Source organism: Octopus bimaculoides, chromosome 10 (genome assembly GCF_001194135.2).
Source record: "Octopus bimaculoides isolate UCB-OBI-ISO-001 chromosome 10, ASM119413v2, whole genome shotgun sequence".
NCBI lineage: Eukaryota > Metazoa > Mollusca > Cephalopoda > Octopoda > Octopodidae > Octopus > Octopus bimaculoides.
Genome location: NC_068990.1, coordinates 81,517,456 through 81,529,618, shown reverse-complemented (window position 1 = coordinate 81,529,618; position 12,163 = coordinate 81,517,456). Strand labels below are relative to the sequence as shown.

At 30.6% G+C, this 12,163-nt stretch overlaps 1 protein-coding gene and 1 long non-coding RNA gene across 9 annotated transcripts in view; one reads left to right on the top strand and one right to left on the bottom strand.

The window, feature by feature from the left end:
• LOC106871599 (tyrosine-protein phosphatase Lar) overlaps positions 1 to 12,163 on the bottom strand; it is a 586,729-nt gene that overhangs the window by 501,952 nt on the left and 72,614 nt on the right. The gene's annotated exons all lie outside the window — the stretch shown is intronic.
• Positions 1 to 12,163, top strand: part of LOC128248925 (uncharacterized) — an 88,629-nt gene that overhangs the window by 66,178 nt on the left and 10,288 nt on the right. The gene's annotated exons all lie outside the window — the stretch shown is intronic.

Here is a 12,163-nt window from a genome sequence, read left to right as displayed (position 1 = left end):
TGTGTGTGTGTGTGTGTGTGTGTGTGTGCGTGCGTGTGAGAGAGAGAGAGTGTGTGTTGACAGACAGATACATAGATAAATAGATCCTGGTTACTAGTTCAAGAAAATATGATAAGGCCACCTAGAATAAAGTACTCAAAATATTAATGCTGACTATGTTTTATTAATATATATACATCTGAATGCAAGAATTGCAGATTCCTTAAAAAAGGTTAGAGTAGCATTTTCAGAATTTTATCATTAAATTAAGGCTATTTTTGCCTTTACATGGGATAGTTACTTTTGCTGATTTTGCTAATTTCTATTGACAAGTTTTGTCTAAGATGAACTTGCATATGAGTTGAAACAATATTAAGCAATGTTTCATTGCTTAATGTTGTCAACAGTTATGGAAATAAAATAGATATTGAGAGACGGTTTGTAATCATACACAATTTTCATTGAAATAGATATCATGGAAGATAATCCACAACTTGTTTCATGTAAAGAATTATCAAGAAACATTGAGTGAAATTAACATTTTATTTTGTCTGTCATATGAAGAGTTAATCAATCATTTGAGGCTAATATTTTCATGTAACTTATATTTCAGAAAAAATACATTACATAGAACATGCAAAAGCAAAGTGTGATAATGATTCAAATATATTAACTCTTGTCCCTAAAAAGGAATGTTGTTATGTTAATTTTTTATGATAAAAATAGGCTTTGACAAATAATAGTCTGAGTTCTTTAGCAAGATTTTGAATAATGACAAATAGAATAAAAATGTGAAATATTTTCCTCAACAAAGCATAAAAAAGAAAACGCTATAGGATTCAAATTTCAAAATATAATAAGAAATTGCATTAAAAGAAATATTGACAGAGTTTTTCAAATTGATAACTACAATTATTTTTTTAAAATATTTCTTTTGCAAGAAACTAAAGAATTTAATGCAAATTTCAGACTACAAAATTTGTGACTAGCAAATTATCTTCACAAAAGAGATTGAATAAGACTGCATTTGTCAGTGGATGAGTGTGCACATACTATTGATTTCTGAATTTGAGTGCCTGTGTGTGTGTGTGTGTGTGTGTGTGTGTGTGTGTGTGTGTGTGTGTTCGCAGCACATAAGATCAAATATATCGAAGTTATTTTCAGTTTTTGTCATCGTAAATTCTTGAGAATCTTTCCTATTATAAAACACATCATTGATATCATCTCCATTTTCTATGAATAAATCAAAGTAAGACATCAATCTCATTTTGTCTATTTTCAATCAGATCAAATCTAAATAAATAATATGATCTAACAATAAGCAAGCTAAAAAAATAATTAAAGATGTTTCAATAAAAATAACAAGACAAGAATCAACTTGTAAATGAAATGTACCTAATTCTTTGAAAGAGATTAATTGGATATTAAGTAGAATGAATGTACAGAAATATTTACACATAATCTAAATGTCTTGGATAAACATTACCATGAGTGAGATTCATCAGCCAAGACTAAAGTTGAGTTTATATATATATATATATATATATATATATATATATCCCCCTAACACATGCTAGCATGGAAAGTGGACGTTAAACGATGATATATGTTTTACTCAACAATATATCTATAATATATATATATAGTGGTGCATCAGCATGGCCGCAGCTCTAAGCTGAAACTTTAAAAAAAATTTTTTTTTAAATACCTCCAATTTGAACGAATTACAAATTTTATCTAAATTTCTTAAGGAAAAAATGACAATAAACAAATCTTTGTATTGCGGTTGGGGACTTTAGAAGGTTACAAAAATTAATAGAATAGTCATTGATTGAAACAATAATTCTCACAAGGTCTTTGTATTTTGCTCTCTCTCTCTCTTTACACACACACACACACACACACATATATATATAGTGTCTTTGTCTTTCCAGATCTAATTATCTAACTGTAGCTAAATAAAGGCTTAGAACAGAATTTAAAAAAATATTCTCAAGATCGAAATGCAAATGGATATATATCACTTGTCACTCTACTTTTTCTGCCAATTCACCATTGTCCTTTTTCTCCTCCCCCCTCATAATAGTAATAATCCTTTCTATTATAGGTGCAAGCCCGAAATTTGTGAGAGGGGACTTGATTATATTGACCTTACTGTGTGACTGGAGTGGAGGCGCAATGGCCCAGTGGTTAGGGCAGCGGACTCGCAGTCATAGGATCGCGGTTTCAAATCTCAGACCAGGCGTTGTCAGCGTTTATTGAGCGAAAACACCTAAAGCTCCAACAGGATCCGGCAGGGGATGGTGGCGAACCCTGCTGTACTCTTTCACCACAACTTTCTCTCACTCTTACTTCCTGTTACTGTTGTGCCTGTAATTCAAAGGGTCAGCCTTGTCACACTGTATCACGCTGAATATCCCCGAGAACTATGTTAAGGGTACACGTGTCGGTGGAGTGCTCAGCCACTTGCACGTTAATTTCATGAGCAGGTTGTTCCGTTGATCGGATCAACTGGAACCCTCGACGTCGTAAGCGACGGAGTGCCAACAACAACAACACTGTGTGACTGGTACTTAATTGATCGACTCTGAAAGGATGAAAGGCAGTGAACAATGGTAACATGATGATGATGATGATGATGATGTTGTTGATGATAATAATAATAATAATAATAATAATAATAATAATAATAATAATAATAAGGTCAATATCTAGGCTACCATCTCCAGTAATTTTAAACCAGCAACAGAACCAAATAAGAAAGACATTCTTCATTATATATAAGTTCACAAACATTTATGTCACTTTAGAGTTTGAATATTGGTGAAAATTTGTAAATTAATTTTTAATCCATTTTATGATATTAGTTCCAAAAACGTAATTAGTAAAATTTAATAATAGAGGAAACAGGTGCACTATCTTAGAACACACAATCATATGAACACATTTAATAATTAGACATATGTAGAAAATTCGAACTAACTACATACCTTAATTTGAAAAATGCTTTGAAAGTAATTTATGTGTATAAAAAAGTACTCAGACATACAGACAGACATATACATAAATATCTAAAATACTTTGAAGATGAGGAAGGAATATATTATCTTTGCATTTAACCATAGCAAAAATATCTGCTATTTTTATTTCATTTTCTATAGAATTCATTCAAACTGGATAAGCAAAATACCATTTATATATTTAAGTAAGGAATATGACATTTTCAAAATTACAAGAAATTGAAACTACATGCATGCATGTATGTGTGTATGTATGTATGTATGTATGTATGTATGTATGTATGTATGTATGTATGTAAGTAAGCATGCATGTAGGTATGTATGAATAATGGGCTTGGGAGTGATGATAATTAAGGTGTGATTCCACAACTCCAGAACTGGAGTCTCACCACCAGATGCAGTTTAATATTATATCCAGTACATACCAGTCAGGGTCCCACCTATGTTTTAAATAGATTTCCTAAGAGTAGAGGAGGTTTTTGTCATTTTTGAAAAAGCCATGGTGAAGGCTGCTCTTCTTCGAGAAGGATACTTTGACATGAAATTCGCAGTCTAATTATTTGGCAATGCTTGTCACTGAAACCTACTATGGTGACCAAGAGAGTTGTACATTTTTTTTGTCACTTAAATCTAGCAATGTACAGATGTTTCACTTACATCATTTCATTTATTAGTTTAATGTGAGATGGCTATCATCTGGCAAGATGGAGCAATCACCATGCATGCATGTATGTTTCTATACATGTATGTATGTATGGATGGATGTATTGATATACACACATGTGTATATATATACACACATGTGTATATATATACACACACACACACACAATTACATTAATTAAAGGTCTAAAAGAGATTAATCTACTCTACACACATACAGAGAGAGAGAGAGAGAGAGAGAGAGAGAGAGAGAGAGAGAGACAGTGATTTTAATTTTTTACTTATAAAGACTAACATTCATAACTTTGCTAGTAGTAAAATAGAAACTGAATTTCAACATACAGATACAAAACCCAAGTAATAAACCAAGAACATGATGTATTAATGTAACTTGGAATTAAAGGTTAAACATTTCATATCACAGCCTTACAACCCACTACAAGACCACAGCAATAAAAAACCTGCCACTAACAAGTATGTCATCCAGAAGTGAGACTGAGAAGGTCAAGAAATATTGATAGACTTCAAAATAATTATTATTCCAATTTAAAGGATTATAAGAAAATATGAAACTAAAAAGATTAAAGTTAAATGCAATTAACATCTTATGTATAATAGAAAAATTGTTGGTTGTTTACACAAATTTACATACACATATTCTCTCTTTCTCTCTCACACACACACAGAGAATTCACATTGCTTCAGTTAGTCATATAAAGTTAAAATATATGCTAATTAATTATAACAAATAATGTAACAAATGTATATTTGGAGCTAAATACACAAAGAAATATAATGAATAGAATTGAACTCCTCGTTTATTTTCCATCTGTATGTTCCAATTCAGACAGATTTTGTGTAGGTAATCACATGATTTAACAATCAATATCTAATATAGTCTCCTTTTGTCTAGCAACGTGCCCAGTTGTGTGGAAACTTCTAGGTGCTGGACTCTAAAGAAATCTCAGATGAATGACGTCATATCACACAGGAAGTCATGCATTTGGTTCACCAGTTTATCAATCAGTATGAAATATGTGTTTTTCTAAGGTCTTGGCTTTAATGATACTCATGTGGAAGTCAAAGAGGGCCAAACCTTCATGATAGAGAAGCTTTCCGACATATATTAACCACAAACAGAAGTCTGGTATTGCATGTATGTTTATTTGCTTTACTGATTACTCATACTTGATGAAAAAGTAAAGGAGAAGTAGCATTATTCCAGAGTTTATTAATTTTAGATGTAAAGACAAAAATCATGCAAATATTTTATACAAGATTTGTATAAAATGTTTATAAAATTTTCCATTCTATTTCGCATTTTATATGAAACTGACAGTGTCATAAAATACAAGTTACAATGAAAAAATTATGTGTCGTTTTTAAGTATCTTGCAAATATTTTGAATTATGCATTTATAATGATGCATGGTTACTAGCATTTAGCGATAGAGAGGAACAGGCTCGGAAACACTACTAAGAATGACTGCATAAAAGAGAACATAAATCAAACAATACAAGTTGGTAAACAAATTAGTGAGGTGTACCAAAAAAAAAAAAAAATACTAAAAGCTAAGAGCATTAAGATTAGTTGGAGCAATATTATTATTTATACACCCACATATATATAAATAATATATGCACACATATAAATAGATAAATAAAAATAGTTGAGATATTATTCTAGATAACAGCTACATTATTACCACCATCAAATGTTTTAAGTACAAGAGTAGTACAATAAAGTTAACTTCAGGGCCATCAAAACTGATAAACCATATGATTAAAGTAGAGGGAAAGGATAATGACTTTGGTTAGAAAGAATTTAAATATTAACTTTCAGAGGTTGACTGAATTGATCTGTGACCTGGAATTTTTGTTCTGGAAAGAACAGAGATGGAAAACCAGATCTCTTCAAAGATACACATATACGTATACATTACATACACACAGAGCTATATACACATACATAAACAAATAGACACACACACACATTCTGTAATTTTTTGGTTTCAGTCACGGGACTGTGGCCATGCTGGGGCACTATCTTTTATATCATTTCAAAAAACAAGGCACTTGACACTGTTTTTTGTCATGTAAAAATAATTGTCACAGACATTCCAATAATGACTACATTATCTTTCCTTTGTCAGTTTTCTATCTATATAATCCAACGTATCTTATTCTTTTCAAAATGACAGAGTAGTTTGAGGGAAATTTGGTAGCTATTTATAGCAGATTGAGCAACTACATAGAGCTGCCTTACTTGGCTTGTAGCAGATAATATTTGTTGCCAAGGTGAATTAAATGAGTTTTGAGATTAACAGAGAATGGATAGAATTTAGTTGATCTCCTGTTTCTAATAATGTTAAAAGCATTATTTGCTCAAAAGGCAGATTGTAATATGAAACATGAGAAGTGAAAGATCCTCAGCAGCTGATAAAGAGTGAGCTGAATAAGATTTCCAATGTCTAACACAAATCTGAAAGGAGCCAGATGTCCTGAGATGGATAGGAAGTTTCAAATGCATTAAGTGATGCATAAGGGAAAAGAAATTGCAAGAATTTGGAGATGTAATAATGGATGATGTACTTGGTGTAAGCATTGTGAAGAAAAGTAGGCCAGTCGAAGAAGGTACGGAATGGAGTAATTAAGCAGGAACTAAGACACTATTAATCTAATAGAATGATTAATAAAGAATGAAGATGACTAGGAAGATGAAAAATTTTAGAAATTTTTAATTCAAACTAACCAAGGAAAAATGAGAAGAAACTAATTAGGATACAATAAAAAATTATTACACTATTACAAAGCTGAAAATCTGTGGTGGAAATGGGTAAACTCAAATCGACATCAGTAAATCACCGATAATTATTTTATTAATTCTAGTAAGATGAAAAGAAAAGACAACTCTGCTGGGACTTGAGCTCAGAATATAGAGAGTTTAAACCAACTCTTCTCTTTCTAAAGTTAATTCTATCCTTTGTGGGACATCAGGTGATGAGTTCTTTCCATTTGGCCGTGTCACCTGCCCCATAAAACCTACCCATTGCTACAGAAATGACAAAAAGCAGCCATTCTGATTAAATCTTAAACTGCAGAGTATTTAATACTCAATGATTTCAGTCACTTCAGTGTTTCTTCATTTTGACACACTAATAATGGAGAATTGCAAAAGATGATTTACTAAAAGATAGCCATAGTTAGTTACCATAAATTGGCTAATAAATTTGTATTACAGACATTTTTGGGGGGTTTTTTTTAACCCTTTAAGTACACTAATTAATATTTGAGCCTCTTACCTTGAGTGCCAAAAATATAATGTAAAATTAATAATGGGTTTAAATTGAATTTTTATACCTTTCAAAAATGCTTTAAGTTAGAATCACTTATTGATTACTTCTATCTCAACATACTTTTAATGAATCACTTAGTAGCAATCTCCCTATTAAAGGGTTAAAATCTTAGAACAAAAGAGTAATACACATGTATATAGGTTTGTATTAATTTATTTTCATTAACTGTTGATATAATGCAGTCTTGAATCTGAACCTTTATTCAAATTATCATTATCACCTCCAATATCTTTTATAACAATGCAATAGAATATTACTAAATGATATCAAATGTAATTATGAAAGCAGAAATCAATATTATCTGTTTGACTCTAACAGCTTATCAAATAAACAATGCCAACTTAACGGTATAGAGCTCATAATTCCAAGAGGAAATCACCAATATTAACTACAGAATTATGAATTCTTACAACATCAAGCTCAATCATACAATAGTTTAATATCTTTGATACATTTACAAGTCTATTTTATAATCATTGTCTTTATCATCATGGGTTTTCTATTTTATGCTATCTAGATGTAAATAATATGGGTGTAGTTGGCATCAACTTTCATCTCACTATGCTTCTAACCTCTCCTGGTATCAAATTTGCACAGGTCAGTTTTCATTACACCATCTAAGACACTGTATTATATCTATTCTAGAAGGGGCAAACCTATAACAGTTATTTAACTATAACAGATTCTATAATTCCATTACTTCGCATTACTTTGAGTCTCAATTATGCAATCCTAGATTCAAAATATTTTATATGCTGACTTTAACATGTTTGAATCCACTTGTTATTGTGTAGCTTCAGGTCAACTCTGACTGAGCAGACCCACAATCAAAGAGAATCCAGCCAAGATTTCATCTTATAAAGGCTACACCTAGGATTGCATTCTCCAAAATGTTCTCTTATTTAAGACAGTTGAGTGTGATTTGAGGGAGATCTGGTAACTATTTCTAGCAGATTGAGTACTTACATAGAAGATCAGCCCAAGCCAACCAATCATTAAAAGCATTACAGCCATGACTATCCCTTCATTATTTTTTTTTCTCAGATATAGTATATCTAAGACTACATTATTCAAATATATATTTCCATTCTAACGATGGAATGATGTGATTTGAAGAAGGAGATTTGGCTGCTAATTTCAGCAGTCAAGCAACTACATAGATGCCGTTTTTTTCTCACTGCAATATTTCTCATAGTAATTCCACTAATTTCCAGACAATATTTTATTTTCATCTTATTAAATAGTGTTTACTATTAAACAGTGTATATAGCACAACAATAAGTGGCAAGAAAATTTGTAATCAATATGGAACATAATTTTTTTCTTATACAACAGACACGTGATATTGTATTTAAAATTTACTTTATCTTGCATTGATTAGGTTACCCAATGGAAACTACCTATAATCTCAGGAAATCTATTATTTCTGGTATTAGTCTTTGCAAATAGCAATAGTTCTTACTTATTGATATCAGAATCATTGTAACATTTAATTAATAAGAAGACTTTCATTTTGCATCAATACACAATTTGAGCACTTATTAGAAATTTAATTTTCCACCAATTACATGAAGACTTTTATAATTAAAGTACCAAGATGTGTATGTGTGTGTGTGTATGTGTGTGTGCATATAAATATGTATAATGGCAGACTATCAAAATATTCATCTAAAAATAATTAAAGAGAAAAACTTGAATATTTTCTGTTCTTTTAGTTTTATTAGTTTCAATCACTAGACTTTGTCCATTGTGAGGTACAAACTTTAAGAGTATCAGTTGATTATATTGACCGCCAGCATTTATTCTGGTCTGGTACTTATTTCATCATTCTCATAGCATTCTAAATGCAAAGTGGACATTGACACACACACATATATATAATGAGATTCCACAGAGTTTTTGCCTACTATATATAAATTTATGAGGTATTGGTCAACTCTTGGCTATGGTAGAAAACACTTGCCCAAGGTTACAACCATTAGGATTTAACCCTGGACTATGTGTTTGTAAATTAAACTTGTTAACCATGCAGCCATGCCTGCATTCATGTTGTTGACATTTATATTTTGATTTAATAAAAACCTCAGTGAAGTTTTGTGTTAAGAATATTTATATTGACATTGTTTACACCAACAGAACATGGCTTGCAGGCTTGTCTCTGTGTTCTTCTATAACTGTTATTTGACTGTGAAGATCATGGTTATTAAATCATCAATATTTAAAATGATTTCCTCAGGACTTCTACATACAAGAATATTTTGAAGCTATAATTTTTCTTTAGAAAAACTGTCAACAACAAATATGAAACTAATAATAATAATAATAATAATAATAATAATAATAAGAAGAAGAAGAAGAAGAAGAAGAAGAAGAATTTATTTGGTTTAATTCGTTAGAAATAACATGATTATACAAGTAAATAAACGATTCTGCTCTATTGAGCCAATGATGGAAACTACATGATTGTTTAACCTCCAAGAAATAAAAGTCAGAACTCCCTCATCTCAATCCTTTCTTTAAAAGTGGAAGGACACATTGTGTAATATATTATCAAGATACACAAAAATGATACTCTGGTTTTGGTTATGTCATCTTTAATCATAGAACATTTTGATCAAGGTTGATCTGATACTTCACAACGTCAAAGGTTCATAATGGAGGAGGAAACAGGATAAAGTTGAATAACTTATTTTATAATGGCATTTTGAAGACAAAACAATATTTTCAGTGTAATTGGAGTAATACTCTCTTTTTACTCTTTTACTTGTTTCAGTCATTTGACTGCGGCCATGCTGGAGCACTGCCTTTTAGTCGAGCAAATCGACCCCAGGACTTATTCTTTGTAAGCCTAGTACTTATTCTATCGGGCTCTTTTGCCGAACCGCTAAGTTACGGGGACGTAAACACACCAGCATCGGTTGTCAAGCGATGTTGGGGGGACAAACACAGACACACAAACACATATATATATTTAAGTTTTTGAACATTATTTTATGGATGCCTAAAATATAAATGCTTAGGATTAAAATAAAAGTATTTTTTTTTATCTAATTATTATTATTATTATTATTATTATTATTATTATTATTATTATTATTATTATTATTATTATTATCATTATTATCATCATTATGGAATAATTAACCATTGTCTTCATTTTAGCAGGAACAAAGCTAGTTTGTTTTTATATGGATAGTTACAGTAACATGAATTAATTCCAGAAAATCATTTGTAGTTATTTAATCAACATGGGGCAAATGAAAGACAAAGACAACAGTTTTAAAAACTTAGAATTTAAAAAAACTGATAAATAGACCAAGATACAAGAATGGGGTTCCTTTTTTTTTTTTTTTTTTGAAGGAGAAGGGTTTGTTGTGAGGAGTGGATGTGTTGGTTAACTCTTCTATAAATGCAAATTAATCAGAAAGTAAATTATTTATTTATTTATACCAAGAAAGAATATAATACATCTTAGTTTAATTTTGCTGATAATTTGATTACTGATAATGAGAATATTCATTTGCAAAAATATAATTGTAAACAAGTTACAGAGTTCAACTTATTTTCCCTTCAAACAGAAACTGATGGGAGAACTTGCAAAGGCGAAAATGAATGAATAAATAAAAAATAGCGAATATGACTCATTGGAAATCTGTAAAATGGGAGAACAGGCAAGCGATAACTATGATTCACTAACTCTTTTGGTGATTGGACATAGAAGGATATAAAAGGGTTCAAACATAGTTCACAAGTGAGCTGCATAGAATGGTGTTGGCAACGGGAGATAAAGTTTTGTAAGCAATATGAAGCACAAAGTTAAGATCAGAGCACAGAAATGACTAAGATTAAAAAAAAATATTTCGATGAGCTCATCTCAGAAGTGCTAGATTAAATGAAATGAGCAAATATATTATAATAAAGAAGTAATTTTAATAGCTCAATCTGTTCAGTCAACCTTAGGAAAGTTGGGGGAGTCTTTATACAATTGTCTGAGCTGTTAGAAAAAGCTAAATAATTGTCAAATCACATCCTTCCATTTTAAATGAGGAAGAACTTCAATGTCCAATTTAATACAATTTAACACTGACTAGAAAATATAGATTAGTGATAGTTGTAATACCTTTTATCATAATCTGTTTGACTAGGTCTAACCTGCAAGGAGCACCACCAATTAGTATCAGTACTAATTAAATGGCACTAACAACAATGACATGAGCCTAAGTATATCTAAGAGCTCTTGTTAGACATAGAAGGGTAATCTCTTTTTAAATTACATGATGCAATCTAAAAAGAAAACAAGGTACATTGGCACACTAAATAATATAGTCCTAGATACACTATTTCTTTATAAAAAAAGATGGGACAGTAATACTTAGGAATGTCTTTTGTCATAGACTAACTTTAGGGGTTAAACAACAACGACAACAGTATTAACAACAAACATGAGTAAGAGAATGGAAATTGTGATTGTTTGAAAAACAACATTTTTGTTAAATGCAATAAGAAAATGGAAGACTATTCATTTTTAATTATTTTCTGAATTTTTTTTTTCAATCATGTAACTCCATTATCAAAATTGGATTATCTCTTTTTCAGGTTATAACTGCCAATTATTCATGTTTTAACAAATTGCAATAAGATTACTTCAGTAATTGTATTTTGTTTCATTAAATTGAGATTCATTCACATTCAAGTCCTTAAATTCATTCGTATTATATTTTCCATATAAAGAATAATGTCTTTGTTTTTTTGTTTTTAAATTCAGATACCAACTTAATGAAATCAGTCAAAAACAAATGAATAATTAGCTGTATATTTTGTGCTAAATAATAAAATTGTATTGAAATAATAGATATTCAAAGCTCATTAAGACTTTAACAAAACTGATTGGTAAGTCATGCTAAGTGGAAGTAGGAGAATGCTCCAAATTAACTATCATTTATCCTGAAGACAGTACCAGGGAAATCTATTCCATTTCAAATTATTTTCTCTCTTCTCTCTCTTATAAATATGCATACATGCACGTGTGCACACACACACACATACACATGCACATATACACACACACAAACTATTGTAGATTGACAAAGAGGATGACAGATCTCTCTCTCTCTCTCTCTCTCTCTCTCTCTCTCTCTCTCTCTCT